Genomic DNA, 15,164 nt, shown 5'->3' on the forward strand with positions numbered 1-15,164 from the left:
AACACGGCACCTTTTTCATGTTGTTTCCCAGCCAGCCTAGTAATGAGGCTCTCTTAAGGCATCATTTAAACAGACAATTGTTTTCAGGTCTGCATGTGCCCGTACTGTAAGGAGAAAGTCATTTAATTGGAAACAATGCGTACCTCTTCGTGGGGAAATTTTAACAATGAATTAAGTCAAATTTATTTCAAATAGCGAGAGGTGTAAGCATATAAAAGTTTGTACCAGGTCAAAGAGAAAGAAATACAACGGGGAAAAATGCAAAAAGCAGATGGAAACATATGTTAAAGTAATTCTCTCATGGTTTTCTGAGAAATGGCTGCAGAATTTCCACAGCTCTGGTACATTTCTTAATGTGCCCTTTGTAAAACAGTGGAAAAGCCAGAGAATGATCAAACAGAGCTTAAAAAAAAAAAAAATCTATTTATTTCTGACTCATCCAGCCTTGTTTTCTAAGGTGTTGATTTATTTCCTGTTTCTACCACCTGGATATTAGCAGTGGGCATAACCAGCAATCATACTCCCAGCTCCTTAAAGAACTCACCAGCTCATTTTCTTAACGAGAAATAGTAGAATTCCTTCCTTTAGGAACATGGTGACAAACCTCAGCCTCATTTACCATCGTATTGCAAATCAGTAAATTAACCCAAATTCACATAGCCACAGATTAAAAGGGTTCTACTACCCTGCTAAAGAATACTTACTTCAAAAACGATCACGCAAGGCGCTAAAGCCAAGATACAGCATTTTCCAAACCAAGAAAATGGCTTCAAGCTCACCTAACACCCAGTGCTAAAACAGTTTCGCTGTGGGGTGATGTTTTGGACCACAGAAGCCCTTCCTTGCGGGAGAATGATTCCCCCACGGGAACGGGCTCTATTTTTGTTATTATAGACAGAACTGCATCTGTACCAGTCCTGGGTTAGTGCTAGGTTGCCAATGCAGATAAGGACATAGCATTTACTTACACGGTTTTTCAAATGAATTTGGAAGTAAACCTTGTTTGTTTCAGTTTCTTTCTGAAGTTAGCTGAGGCTAACTTGGAAATAAGGCTTGGCCTCACATACGGAAATCTCAGATGTCTGTCTCCAGCCCTATTGGACACCTTCCTTATTCTTGGACTATCCCTGTGCAGCTCTCCCAAATTTATCTGGCTACTCTGTATTCTAGGAGCTTTCATTTTATTGACCTAGATTACAGGCACAAACACATGAAGCAAAACCCTGTGTATTTAATTTGTCTCCTTCACTTTTCTGTGCCCAAGACTTTTGGATGGAAGATGGATACTTAAGACAACTATGACATGCCCACAGAGCTTAAGGTGAATTTTGGCACTTGACCCAGCCCAAAAAACAAACAAACAAAACCACAATTCTTTCTTTCTTTCTTTTTTTTTTTTTTTTTTTTTACTAACTTGCTTATATATAGAAATGAAAATCATAGGAAAAACCCAAAGCTTCTATTTGCCAGCTACAGCTGTGTATCAAGGATGCCAGTTTAATTTGACATTGTAAATTAGGTGTTCAGAAGTGGTTTGTGAGTCTGAACAGACAGCTGGGAACATACTGAGAAGAATCATATTTTCCAAAGCCATTAAGTTAGGTGCCTGTCAGAGTTTCTTGCTGGGCAGCAAGAAACAGAGGTTCAAAACGCTCACTGTCACTCCTGAAAAGCTTTTCTTTTACTCCATTTTCCTTGTATATTCCTTTTGGCAACGTGCCTCTACCCGTGCAACAGTTCAAGGGGTAGTGAGGACCTTTGCAACATTTCATCAACGCATCGCTTGAGATGCCCACTTGCACGTAAGAACCAGAGCAAGACTGCTCTCTACAATACAGGGCAAAATACAGATAGTGAGAAAGGGAAAATGAAGCAAATTCGTTGGGATTGCTTGTTCAATAACAATATGAGTTAATGGAAAATTACTTAGTCTGTTGCGTGGAGGTAGTTCTGTAGTAGATCTTATTAACTAACACGTTTTATTAAATCACAGAGTACTTGTGACCATTCGAGGAACCTGGCTGCCTAAAGCAGAGCTATGCACTGATGAGATAAGCCATCTCTCCTGGTGTTATTTGTCAAAGCAACTGATTTTCCTGCTACTCCATTACAGAAACAAAATATAAAACCAGATTTGGATTGATAATTCTGAATAGTCGAGGCTGAAAAGATTATTATATGTTCTGCCTCCAAGGAACTCTGAGTGCATCAACACCTATTGGTAGGAAAGACCAGTCAAACTGTCTTGGTTTTTTGATTAAGGGAATAACTGGGTTTTGAAAATTCTTAATTTAAGAACCAAAATACCGGGAGCCAATTAGACACAAACCTAGTGCCTCCACAAACAAACATGCAGTCACCTTGTCACTGCAGTGGTGCACTGAGTGTCAACACATTTTCTCTTTCTACACTCCCAGTGTAAGCTACACGGAAGGACCAACAGAGGAGGAAATGTTTTTGCATACGATGGCTGTCAAGTTGTTATGATGAGATATATTTTCTGCATTGCAAGAAGCCCTGCAGGTACGTGCACTGCTGACTGGCTGGAAGTGACCGTTATGCCCAGACCCACCTGCCAGCCCCGCTGTTCGCACGGCAGCGCGAGGTTGCCCAGCCTGGGCCCTGCAGGTCTTCAGAGTTCTCACCGGGAAGCTCAGAGCACAGTTAGCATCTCAGGCCAGCTCCCACAGGGAATCTGCAGGGTTGAAGAAGGAGCATGGTTGAGTAAGTCATAGGCCAGTCCACAACCAAAACCCAGGGCTCTTTTCATCCGGAGCACAATAAAAATATTTTGAGATCAATCAATGCTTTGAGTTCAGCTAAAGGTGGCAATGCACACAGAAACCTGACCCACAGAACTTGGTAGGCTTAAGTACCCCTTGAGCTCAACTTAATTTCACAGAGCAGAAACCGTTAAGAAGTCTAACAGAGGCCCTAGTCCCCTCCGTGACCAGTTCTCTACAAATACAGAGTTACGGTCCCCACCCCAAAGAGCTTTCATTCAAACAGGGGAGCAATGAGGGGAGTGGGGGAAAAAATCAATAGCGAAGTGAGATGAACCAACCCCAGCTCCAACTAGCTGCTAGAGATCAGAAATAAAAAATCAAATTTCCTGAGTCCTGAAGTACAGAAGTCTTCATGTCTTATTCAACAGGTTGTGCCATTCAGCCACCAGAAAAAACAAAGACACTCTCTCAGAGCCACTGTGGTACACACCCTTAATTAACATCCTTGTGTGCAGGACAACTGAAAAAATGGCTCCAGAATATCAAAACCAGGATCAAAGTACAGCTCGGCACCATGTCTCAGTCATTCCCATTTCACTGGAAGCAGCACCCCTTATTTATACCTTGCATGGAGCAAAGGGAAACCTTCACGCGAACATAGCGGGGTGGAGGTTTGATACAGAGTTTGGTAGAAATGATGAGAGCCCTCGTTACTGCCCGTGCTATCCAAGCCATGCTTTTTATGTGCTCCCATGTTCATTTGCTGAAAAGATATTAAAGAAATACATCTTGGCACATCTGCAAGGAAGGGATAAAACTTGCAGAAGATGATAGGAACCAGGGAAGCAGTAAAAACCCAGGAGTGTCACAGTTAATGATGATATGTGAGTAATCCAGTTATAAAGGCACTGTCAGTGGGAAGAGAGCACAAATATAATAAAACCCAGATGTATGACGTACACTCCAGTGGAATTTTTATTAGATGGCTTATGTGCACTTTAAGTATACCTGACTGCAATGCAAATTCCCACAGACTTGTATTTGGGAGGAAAAAAAGTTTCCACAGCTCTCTGTGCTGAACTGATTTAGTTGAATTGTTCTGTACAGTATCTGTGGGTTTTCTGGCTCATCTTTCTGGATTTACTTTTGTATTTGTTGTCCGCTGAGTCAGGTCCTTAATCTGCAAGCTTGAGAATTTCGTACTGTTAAATACTTCCCCTGAGCCCGTTCTGACCCAGCCATCTCACTCCTCTGGCCCTTCTATCACTTATCACAAAGCACTAGTCTTGTATCTCCCATGGGTATGAACCTTAAAAAAACCCACCAAAACAACAACAATGTGCAGGACAAGAGGAAACCACAGAAAAGGTAGCTAACTTACATGGATCAAAGGAAAAATTAGGTTTTCTTGCTGCAAAGGTCAGATTTGTTAAAAAATCTGCTTATTTCTATAAATGCCTTAAGAAATATGAGCCCGAGCGATCGTTACCTCAGGAAGAACGCTGATGTTGTTAAGCATTCCTCAGTCTATGCCTTGGACTTCAACACTGCTTTGCAAAACAGGGAACCAGTAAGACGTTCTGTGAAGACATACAGAATTTATTTCACTTACCTTTCCAACCCATGAGGTAAGTGAAGTGACAAACTAATGAAAGCAGATGTATGAATGAAAGACAGAACACCAGAGCCCACAACAATGCGTGGCATTTCCTTTCACACTACAAACAAACAAACAAACAGGCAAGCAACCGAGCACAAACAAAGAATAAAGCACCATCTGTAGGCTGCGTCCTTGCCCTTGAACTCCAGACCTGTTGACTTTCAGTAAATACCAGTCCTGGATTACATTCTCTGTTGCATCAGTGCGCTGCCAGAAGGTTCACCACACACGTCTGTAAGCACTGGAGCTTTGCTAGCACTGCCACTGAAGTGTGCAGCTGCTGCGCCTCTGCTTCCATCACTGGAGTTGCCTTCTCTTCAATACTCCACATGTGAAAACCGGGACACGGTGAGTGGTGGGATGCTTTGTGCTGCACCAAAAAAAGAGAAGGAACATGGAACGACACGTTAAGACCCCAGAAGACACAAGGTTCACAACTGGAACCGGTGCTATGAGGTTAAGTGTTCTGTACGTTACGTTCTGGACTCCTCCTGCCCATCCAAGCTCCACGGATGTTACTGGGAGTTTGGGCTGCCCAAGAAATCGCAGGTCAGCAGAAGCCAAGTGTGGTGCCCTCACCTGCCCTGCCCACGATCCGAGCTTGCTGTAAACAGATTCTTTAAGCTCTGACTCTCATTGTGTACAAAGCCGGGATCCCATGCTGCTTAATTCAATTTGGCAGATAACATTGGTGAAAGGCATTGATTTCTTCCCTCACTGCCTCTTTCTCTTCCATCAGTTTTCCCAGATAAGAGGCCTGTGGCTCAGACACTGCTGGTGACGGATGCCTTGTAATTGCTTTGAATGGATTATCACCAGACATCTAGCAGGCATTTACAGTGCTATAGCTGTAATCAGAAACAGTCTCACCCAGTACAAGGACTGTGAGGAATAGACAGCTGTTCCTACTGCCTCTGCCCTGTCTCTCTGGTCTTACATCAAGCCTAACATCATTTATTTTTATTTTTATTACAGCACTACCTAGGACATCCAGCTGAAACCAGGGTCCAGATGAGCTAAGTGCCACTCAGACCCCAAGAACCTCTCCCTGCTTCTGACAACGTATGGGTGAGCTTGGGCTGCAAGACGACTGCCCTCCCATCTTGTCCATCAACAAAGTTGTTGTTAGTTAGTGCCACGCCACACTGCCAGCCCTGGTTTTCACTCAGACCCTCACGCAGCGCCATGGCTCGGTCAGTCTGTGTGGAACACTTCCATGGAAATGGCACCTTGATCGGAGAGGTTTGCGTACCAAGTACAAACAGTGCGAGCTTCACACCTCCAGCCTTTAACCAAAAATCAATCCTACTTTGAAGCAAGTTTCATCTGACACGGTGTTCCAGCTCAAAGCTCCCTCTGCTATCTTTGAAAACAACATGAAGTCTTTCTTGGAGCAAATTAAGAGTTACTGCCAGTCTGGTGCTTGCATCATCAGTAAGAACCCTTCCTGCACACCCCGCACCTCCGTGTCTAACGAAGGCCTCCTTTTACGCGATGCTAATTTCCCAGAACTCCAGGGAAGGATCCCTTCTAACGCTTCACGTGGGCTTGTCAAATGTGCAGAAGGTGACTAATGTAAGAAAAGACAGCTTTTTTTAAAAAACCATGTGACACAACAAAAATTAAGAAAATCCTTCACAATTTTTTGCACCTTGAAAACCCAAATGAAGGCAGGGAAGAGGGGGCAGTGGATTTGCAAGCGTACATGTACAAGCTGACTGTAGGGCTTGTGCAGCTGGGAGATAATGTGCTTTGCAGGTCATTGGCTCTTAAACACTGTGTTATCTCTCTGTAACATACACCTTGTTGTGTCTTACTGCTTAATTGCAGCCGATATGCAGGCCGTAATATTGCTTATCATTAGCCAGAGGATGACAATTACCATTTAAGATTAAACTATTTTCTTTTTTTCTTCAGCCAAGTCTCTGTATGACACTTCCTTAGCCCAAGAAAAGATTTGCACATGCAGAACAAATCCATATACTAATTGGTTATGTGCCGCTCATAATGATGTATAATTTCGGAAGCACGCATTGTGAACACCATGAGCAGTGCTCAAGACTGCACAGAGCCTCCCTGTCTGAACTCAGAGGGTCAGCTGGCTAGCTAGGGTTGCCTGAAAAACCCCAGAGAGCAAGACAGGCAGTGAAGTGTTGTGATCTCCTACACAGGCCAGGCTGCAGCCTGCTGACTGCCAAGAGCAGTGCCTCTACTTGCGTTTAGCTCAGTCCTTCCCTTTAGACATCGCTTTTCAATGAACCTTCCATGCCATCAGCTTCACCCCTCTTCTTCACTCACGCCTGTTTTCTAAAAGGCTATATAACGTACTGGATACCACCTGTCTCACAGGCAGAGCAGCAGCTGGATGCATCCATCCTCCCATTCTCCTGCATTGTGATGCACTGCAGGAATGGGGGGTTTAGTTCAGCAGAACACTGAAGCATATACTTAATTTGGAAACAGTGTTTGATATATCCCAGAGGTTTTTGCTTTATCAGGGTTTTTGTTTCATAAATGGACATATTTAACAGAGATCCTGGTGTGGAGAAGTAGTTTGAAAGACTGCACTATTAATCAGCTAAAAATGGTGAGTCTGCTCAAGCTGACCCATCATTAAGTAGCTACACCTTTTTCAAGAAAAAGGGATGTGTTATTGTGCACACGAAGACTTAAAATTGCTCACAAATACTCTGCATTAAAATCCACAATGGCCTGAAAGGAGATTTAACTACTGATCACCACAATAAAGCTTAAAGACTGAATAAGAACCGTGTTTCTATACCTCTACTAAGCATTTATGAGATTCCCTTCGAGCGAAGCCTTTAGCTCCTGAACATAAATGTGGTAACATACAGTCGTGATGACTCTTTATGTCAGAGGTCAATGGTTTAAATCTCCTGTCCTGTAGTTTGTCAACTCCTGTTTATCCTATCCAGCACAGTGCAAGGGTACAGCATATAAATCTTCCAAAAATGTGTTTTGATCTTTCACCTACAGTACATTAAAAATAGCCCAGAGCAAGAGCTTTTAGCATTTTGTCATAGCAATTTCTCTGTCAAAAATGATAGATGGCCAGCTACATGGAAGGAGAATGAACCAACCCAGAGATAGGTAATGAAAAGGCCTGAATTACACCTCCAAGAAGGAAGAGTTTTACTCATGGTGGAAATCCCCACTTAGCTCACCCCACCGAGCCTATGTGTTGCAGCATGGAACATGTTGTAATACTCATCCAGCAAGACACTTCTTCCCTCCCTGCACATGTTGCTTTTAAACCTCATAGCAGTTTTGATAGCTCAGGCAAGAGTCTTGAGTTGTTTTGTTTCACAATATCCTAGCCTGATCTTCAGCAGAATGCCCATTTCAATTTCAATTAAAACATATATATATATATATTTAAAGACAGGTGCTAATTTTCCCTCTCCAACATCATAAGAGCTTCAGCCACTCAGCTTTTCTGAAAACCATCTCCCCAGAGTGTCTCAGGTTAAAAGCCAGAAAGTGAAAACGCTGAACAACACATCTTCCTCTACTAACCGTGCTGAGTTAGTCTGATAATAAACTTTGCAGCTCTGAATTCTAGGGATCTTCTGGTGCCCTTGCTGCAGTCAGAAGATGTATATCACCATTAGTAGAGCATGTAACACTTCATCACTACCAGTAAACAGAGAATCTTGACAGCAAACTATTCTGATCTATTACTGCTAGGTTATGGTTTCCCTCCTAGAAGAAAAATCAGACAGATTTATACACATTCATTTCCCCTAAGCTAATTTCAGATGCTTTTGACAATGTGTTTAATACTGATTTTATTCTAAGTTTCTGGATTTTGTCTCATCAACACTTCGATGAAACCCTCCCAAGAAGACTTTTATTGTTGTTTACTATAATGCTTTTTTAAAGGAGCTGAACTAGTAAGAAAATGCTACAACATGTACCCAACTGTCATAAGCCTGCACAAAGAAGATTCCCTCTGCATTACGTACATTCATTAGCCAGGTGCAATAGTTGAGAGAGTATTAATAGATCATCCAAAGAAGGACTTACCTGGCTGAAAGTTAATCTATTTTTCCAATATTATCAGTTGGTTTAATAAAAGATAGTGTCTACTACTGTAAGCTATGCTTCACCTGTATCTGTAGATCACCAAGCCACAATTACCAAAGTGGAATAGGTCTCTGAAGTATTTGTTCAGGAAATTAAAGCTTCCAAAGCTGCAGCTGCTTCCATATTTGTTCAGGATGATGCACACCTTCCTAGCAGCTTATAAAGAATGTAACATCTGTTTACCAGACACCTTTATGACATTCTACCTCTCTGAGTAGTGTGCTAAGATTTAAAGAGTTATCATGTTAAATCTTGCAGAGGTGCTAAATAAACTGCACCCAAAAAGAGTACAGAATTGCTAATAACCCTTTCCTCCTTCTTCGTTCTCCAATGACTCAGCAGCACAACAATCCAGGTATTTATCAAACATAAACCAACCAGTTCAAACAGATACTGCATCATTTTGTCAGCTCTCTACTTCTCAGAGATTCTCCTATTGCTGTGATGCAGCACAAAACATTCATGTGAGCTCACATAAGTTACTTAGATTGAAAGATGGAGAAGGTGGCCCTGTGAGAAAACAAAACAAAACAAAAACAAACAAACCACAAAAACAAGGAGAAGCCAAACTAAACCCAACGATGTTTTGTACCTAAGGTCTCTAGAAATGCTGAAGAAGCTATGTTTTTTTCATATTCTGTCCAATAATTCAGGTCCCAACTGTCCAGTTTTCCAGAGAGCCTGCCCTTTTATCTAAGACGGAACTCGGATCCCATTCTGTTAGAATCTAAGTAGATGCAACATTGTGTATTACATAGCTTAGTAGAAAAACAGGAAACCAGTTTGTGAAGCCCTTAAAACAGCACCCGTATGTAGCACGGCACTTACTCATGCGGGTTATCAACAGCAGTACTTTACAGAATCGTCTAAGATTAGAAATTGATCCAAAAGGTTATTTGCTGTAGTTGTAAAACTGGAGTTTTATGTATGAATCAGAGTGGAGTAAAGTCCACAGAATTTTACACATTATTTTTAATTGGTTTCCTTTTTTCAAGATACACTATCACTTTGATCAGATGTTACCTTTGGACCAGGAAGCTAGGACAGTCTGCTCTCTCTGCCACCACACAAGCGGTAACAATCCATGACATCAGGAACTTCCACACTTTTCTAGCAGGGTGCTCATCAAGAAAAGAGACTTCACCTTGCTCTCTCTCAAATCTACAGGACAGCTCTTGGATTGGGGAAGAAGACACGAGCCTGTCTTACTCAAGGAAAAATGTATTTCTAATATTTGTGTTTATATTTTTCCATTTTCTTTATATACCTCAGGGAGTCATTTGCAGGGCCAAGATAATATTGCCTTCACCTGATCATGTACTGTGTTCTTCTTGTCTTTGATGCCTGGATCAAGAGAAGAGAGTCTTATTTTTATGCCTATGTTTTCCTTATGTTATTTTAGCCCCACGACTGGGTCTGTGGAAGGAAAAGATCCCATGAAAAACCAACACAATGGCAGGATGCAGAGGTTAATTCAGATTTAACTGAACACTACAGTAACTGTACCCCTTAGAGCTCAGGGGTTTGGACGGATGGGGCATAGGTCCTTCTAGCCTCAGATAATAGCAGCCCAGATTTCTATCTGGGATTGCAGTGTTTTCTGACTAATGCAGCCACGTAAGAAACCGTCTGTCATACAGAAAGCTGCAATTTCACATACAGCAGCAGTGAGAGAGAACACATGAAAAAAAAGGTACAGCTGCTAAACTTCACACCAGAAGCCAATCCAAACAGAGGGAACGTGGGTGCTCCAAGCCAGACACAAAAGCATCATTAAATGAAAGAGGAAAGAGAAAATAAAGTAAAACATGTTTATCACAATTATGCTTTAAAATATTTGTGATTTTTATTATTCATATTTTGGTATATTGTTGATTATTTACATTTGGGTAGAATTCGGAGGCTCAAACTGGGTATGAGATTCAGACCCAGTCTCCAATGGTTTATGAGCTAGATAGGTAGGTCAAAGTGGTTGGAAAAAGAAAGGCGCTGAGAAAGGAGGGAACTGACTCTTCCAACACCACACAAACCAGCGAAGGAAACGTTAACACGTCCCCGCTGAGAACCATGCAGTGCCTTCGAGCACCGAAACTGGCAGCATTTCCCCCTTCCCCTCCGGCTGCCAGTCATAATAATAGCTACTCATCTGTACTCGCAAGATAAATCCCTTGTGTATTAGTGACCAAAGGGCTCTGACAAGTTCTAGATAACGTACACCAAATAGCCCAAGTGCGAAGGGAGACAATTTCCTGCCTCTACTCACAGAGCTACAGCGTCCTCAGATCCCCACTGTGTCGTGAGCATCGGGTGGATCAGGGTAACAGCGGCCAACCCCCGGCCTCTGCTTTTCTGTTCTGCACTCAGTCACACGTCATCCCAAGTTTCCATTTATAAGCACTTTATATGGAGGCAATAAACTATTCACAGATGTTATAAACATTTTACAGGTCAGGGTACTATACATGCTAGGGTTAACAATTATTTACTAAAACAGCTATTAATCATTTACAAAACGTCTATGAATTGAAACTCGGCATAATTCACTACGATGTATAATGGCTGTTATCTTCGTGGCCACACTGGAGATCGGTCCAAGGATCTCTGCAGCTCAAAGATTAACCCTACTAGTAAGGCAGAAACAAAGATTCCCCACAAGAACCGTGCTGGGCTCACACCTACCACGAGCTGGACTCACCAAACTGCAGCCCCCAGTGGGGCATTAGCTCTGACTCCTTATTGAACGAACCAGAGCATTGCTTCTCCAAGAACATATCCAATTTCTTAGGCCTGATCTTTCATTATCTCCAGTTGGTGTGATCAAAACAAGACAGCTACTCACCACTAATTTGTCCAGACATAAATGACTGCACTGAAACGCACGGAAGAAAGGCAGGGATATGTTAAGACCCAAGTTTCAGGCATGCTCTTACGATTGGTGCTTTCCTTGATGAACATCCGAGAGCATTTCCTGCCCACTTTGGGAGGATACAAAGGAATAGCTTCATTCCTTTGGGACTTTTAGAGGTGAGAGTAAGAAAGTCACACATGAACTGGACCTGCTGAACGTACTGGTACCTTCAGACACCTCAGAGACCATGAGTGATACCTTTTAAAGCCAGGGTACAAAAAGAGATGCATTATCATCACTTTTCAGCCAATGCTATTTATCTGTCTGAGACTTGTGTCCCAACCAGCCCTGAAAAAAAGGTACCCTACCCAGGGAAATGGTTCCAAAAGCATAGATTCTCCTCCCTTTTTAGCAAAGACCTGTTTTTATCTTTTGCGCACAGCTGAAATTCTGGGGAGCCAAAGCCCTAAGCTATCTTGCAGAAATCACCAAGGACTGGTTTTGTCTCAGTGTCACAGGTCATGACCTACAACCATAGGCAATGTTCCAGGGCTTTTTTTCTCTTCCCCTTGTCTTCCCCAAAGCAACCTCAGTTGGAAATTGGAAAAGTCCTGCAGCCAAACTTTCCCCTTGGGGGGCTAAACATCTGTCACCTCTGTAAGCACACCCACTGTAGGAACTGCACAGCTGTTGGTCACCCGTCAATCTCAGCTACATCAGTGATTAGAGAGCTGCCGAGCAGTTCAGGTTGGAGGGCAGGAGAACAGGTGACCTACTGTTCCTTCCCCTAAATCCATGCCTCGACTGCCAACTGCGCAGGCGGTGTTTTTTGCAGGAGGCGTTGGTGTCCTCTCTGCATTTCTACACCCCAAGAGAATCACGAAGTATAAAATGTCTCTGTACTTTGAAAGCAACATTACTTGGTCCTGGCTGCAGCCTGCCTGTTGATAAGGTTTTTCTGTGGATTTTTGTTGCTCAGCGTGAATTCAAATCATGTGTGTTTCTGCCATATTTCAGTTAACCACTGTATCCATTACAGAAGTGGTCTTCTTGCATTAAATCTGATTTAGCTGGAGTTTACAATTCAGTGCATCTGTGCAACAGTGCTTTCTTCAGCACAACTGTTTCCTTTGCCAATATTTTTCATGCTTCAGAACTCCTTGTGTACTATCAGGAAAAACTGATACTTCCTCTTCCAACAATACCACTTACAATAGGCGCTTACATTTCACATTTATCTATGCAACATCAGAACCTATTTCCATCTTGACAATTACATCCTTTCTGTTCCTGTACAGACGCATACTTACATGACTAGCCAGCCAACCTCGAGCTCTAATCTGAGGAAATGTTTAGGCATATCCTTAACAAAGCACAAGAGTAACCGTGTTACCTCTAAACGGGGCTGCTCACGTACTTAAGCATGTGCTTAAACGCTTTCCTGAATGGAGACTGTGTTAGCCTACAGGACACACCAGTCTGTTAACGTAACTCTGGAGATACAAGAATAGTGTCCAGGCTGCATTTGTGCAGTCTGATAAGTGCTAATCTGATAAAGACTTAACCACCCAGGCTATATGCGTCAATGAAGACAGTGTAGCGAGTGGATATTATAAGGATACTGCTTATCTGTCCAAGAACAAATGAAAATTCGTTCAAAGAACGTGGTGCTTTGGAGATAAAAGCTGAAGAGGTCTTGTAGGGTGGACACTAGGAGATGAGGTTATCAGAACAACAGGCAGGCTTAAAAACACCCTGCCTCTTTATCTTTTAATTGCCACTATAATAAAGTCACAGACCTTCAAAAGATGTACAGGTGTCTCGTTCCAATTTACATAATTGGACAGTAAAGAACTTAAGAGTCTCTGAGAATCTGGATCCTAGTGGCACTGATTTTAAAGTGCAATCAAATTTATTATAAATGACCAGTGCTTGAAACGACCCTTTTCTTTTTTAAGTCTGCATTACGGCTGAGTGGGAATACAATGCGTCCATTTTCTGTATCTCACTAACTTGTAATTCTCTGTGTTCTGACACAGGACTTCCTCTCAAAGCCTTAAGAGATCTGATCTGATAACAACTGTTTCTAAAGACCTCATAATAACATACACACTTCTATGTACATATATGACAATCAAATATAATTATTATCTGGTGCTGAAACTCCTTTCTGTGCTGATTCCTAGTTTACAGTCTTGTTCACAAAAATGTATTTTAAGTCTTCTTTTCTCAGTTTCACTGTTTTCCAGATCACGTTTCAGGCTTTTTTTTTTTCCACCCCAGTATCCCCTAGTTTCACTGACAGATATGAAAAGTCTGTATGTATTTCTGCTTCTCTGATAGAATGTCAGTTTCAAGAAGGACCCAAGTTTGGAGGGGCACAAAAATTAAGCCATCTTTGTTCCCTCACCATATGATGAATACCCACGTTTCTCCTGCTGACTCAAGGGCAGCTACAGGGACCCAATGCTTTCAAAAATAATGCTCAAGGTCTCTCTAAATTAAGCTACTGATGATTAGTTCTGAAATTTTAAACAAAAATATTTCCCTTCTCAGATGTGTCAGTGCTAGAGGAAATTTAAATTAACTGTTTCTTCTTCCTGTATCTTGAAAATTTGTCTGTAATAAAGTCCAAGCCATACAGAAAGGCTGCATTCTCACCTAGTGAAATAGGGCATGGGTCAGTTTCATTTCCCCAACACTGAAATGCTTAAATTCCCTGCTTTACAGAAGATTGTAACTCTGAGCTAGACTCAGAGGTTTCAGTTCTCAGGGGGTTTGTTTCCCACAGCTGCTCTTCAGCCAAGCTGTGAACGAAGCTGAAAATTCATTTGAAAAACCCTCTATGGTTTCTCATGCTTTCACAATTACATTATAGCTCTTTCCTCAACATTTACCACCCCCTGCAGGGAATTCCCCCAACACATGGGTAAAATTTACCAGGAAGGCTTATAAACCTTGATAAGCATTTCATCTCAAACAATGCAAAAACTTGGTTTCAAATAAATCTGGGAAATTGTCTTTTATGAGCGCTGTGATTTTGCTGTGGCTGCTTGGATGTCTGACGTTCTGTTCTGGGGGCTGGACTCGGAGCCCACTGAAGCAACTGGAAGGCCCTGCATTGAAATTCACGGGCTCTGAATTTTCAAACTGGTAATGCCTCGCACTTTGCCTGTGACTCAGTAGGAAAGTCCTCTGTGAGCTGGGGTTGAGGACAACTACCCTCTCTCTGATCAGAAGTCGCATTTGTGGCTGGGTACTGGCGGCCTCAGACGAAATGTCAGATGAGCCATCCTGCCAAGGCTGAAGTCTACCAGATAAGAACAGAGCTTGCAGGACTCAGTGCAATAGTGTCAGACCCAGCTCTTTACCAACTTTATTTCTATTAGTCCTCAAGTGATCACTGAGGTCACAGCATTTGCACATGGGAGTAACAGTCCCCATGGAAACCAGTAAACTGGCATCTGCTTGATGTCTTGTTTTAAAGGAGCTGCAAGGCTGCTCGCGCTCAGGGAGGAAAATCCCTGCAAGCACGCAGCTCCTGGCAGTAAAGTGTTTATTTCTTCCACGTCTCAATTCCACTTTCCAGCCTGGCCCTATTGCTGGTACATCACACGCTCTAAATGCCCAGACACTCTCATTCACCAGCATCACCCAGGCCCATTTACGAGCACTTCGTTGTCGGTTGTTTAAGATCCTGCCAGAAACTAACAAGAAGTCAACCCCCGAATTCCCTCCCTGGAAGCCAAAGATGGAAACACTTATTTTTAATTCATATTGGCAAATCAAATGAATTTCAAATTACTCAGAATTTGTAAACACA

The 15,164-nt window shown here is 42.3% G+C and overlaps 1 long non-coding RNA gene across 1 annotated transcript in view; it reads right to left on the reverse strand.

Annotated features, from left to right (window-relative positions):
* LOC106044615 (uncharacterized) overlaps positions 1-15,164 on the reverse strand; it is a 145,169-nt gene that overhangs the window by 2,205 nt on the left and 127,800 nt on the right. Inside the window, exons 15-17 of the long non-coding RNA XR_010826377.1 lie at positions 4,216-4,756; positions 3,350-3,489; positions 2,573-2,695 (exon numbers count right to left, since the gene is read on the reverse strand). This is a non-coding gene — a long non-coding RNA (uncharacterized lncRNA). The remainder of the gene's footprint in view (positions 1-2,572; positions 2,696-3,349; positions 3,490-4,215; positions 4,757-15,164) is intronic.

The sequence above is a fragment of the Anser cygnoides genome, chromosome 23, assembly GCF_040182565.1.
Source record: "Anser cygnoides isolate HZ-2024a breed goose chromosome 23, Taihu_goose_T2T_genome, whole genome shotgun sequence".
Lineage (NCBI taxonomy): Eukaryota > Metazoa > Chordata > Aves > Anseriformes > Anatidae > Anser > Anser cygnoides.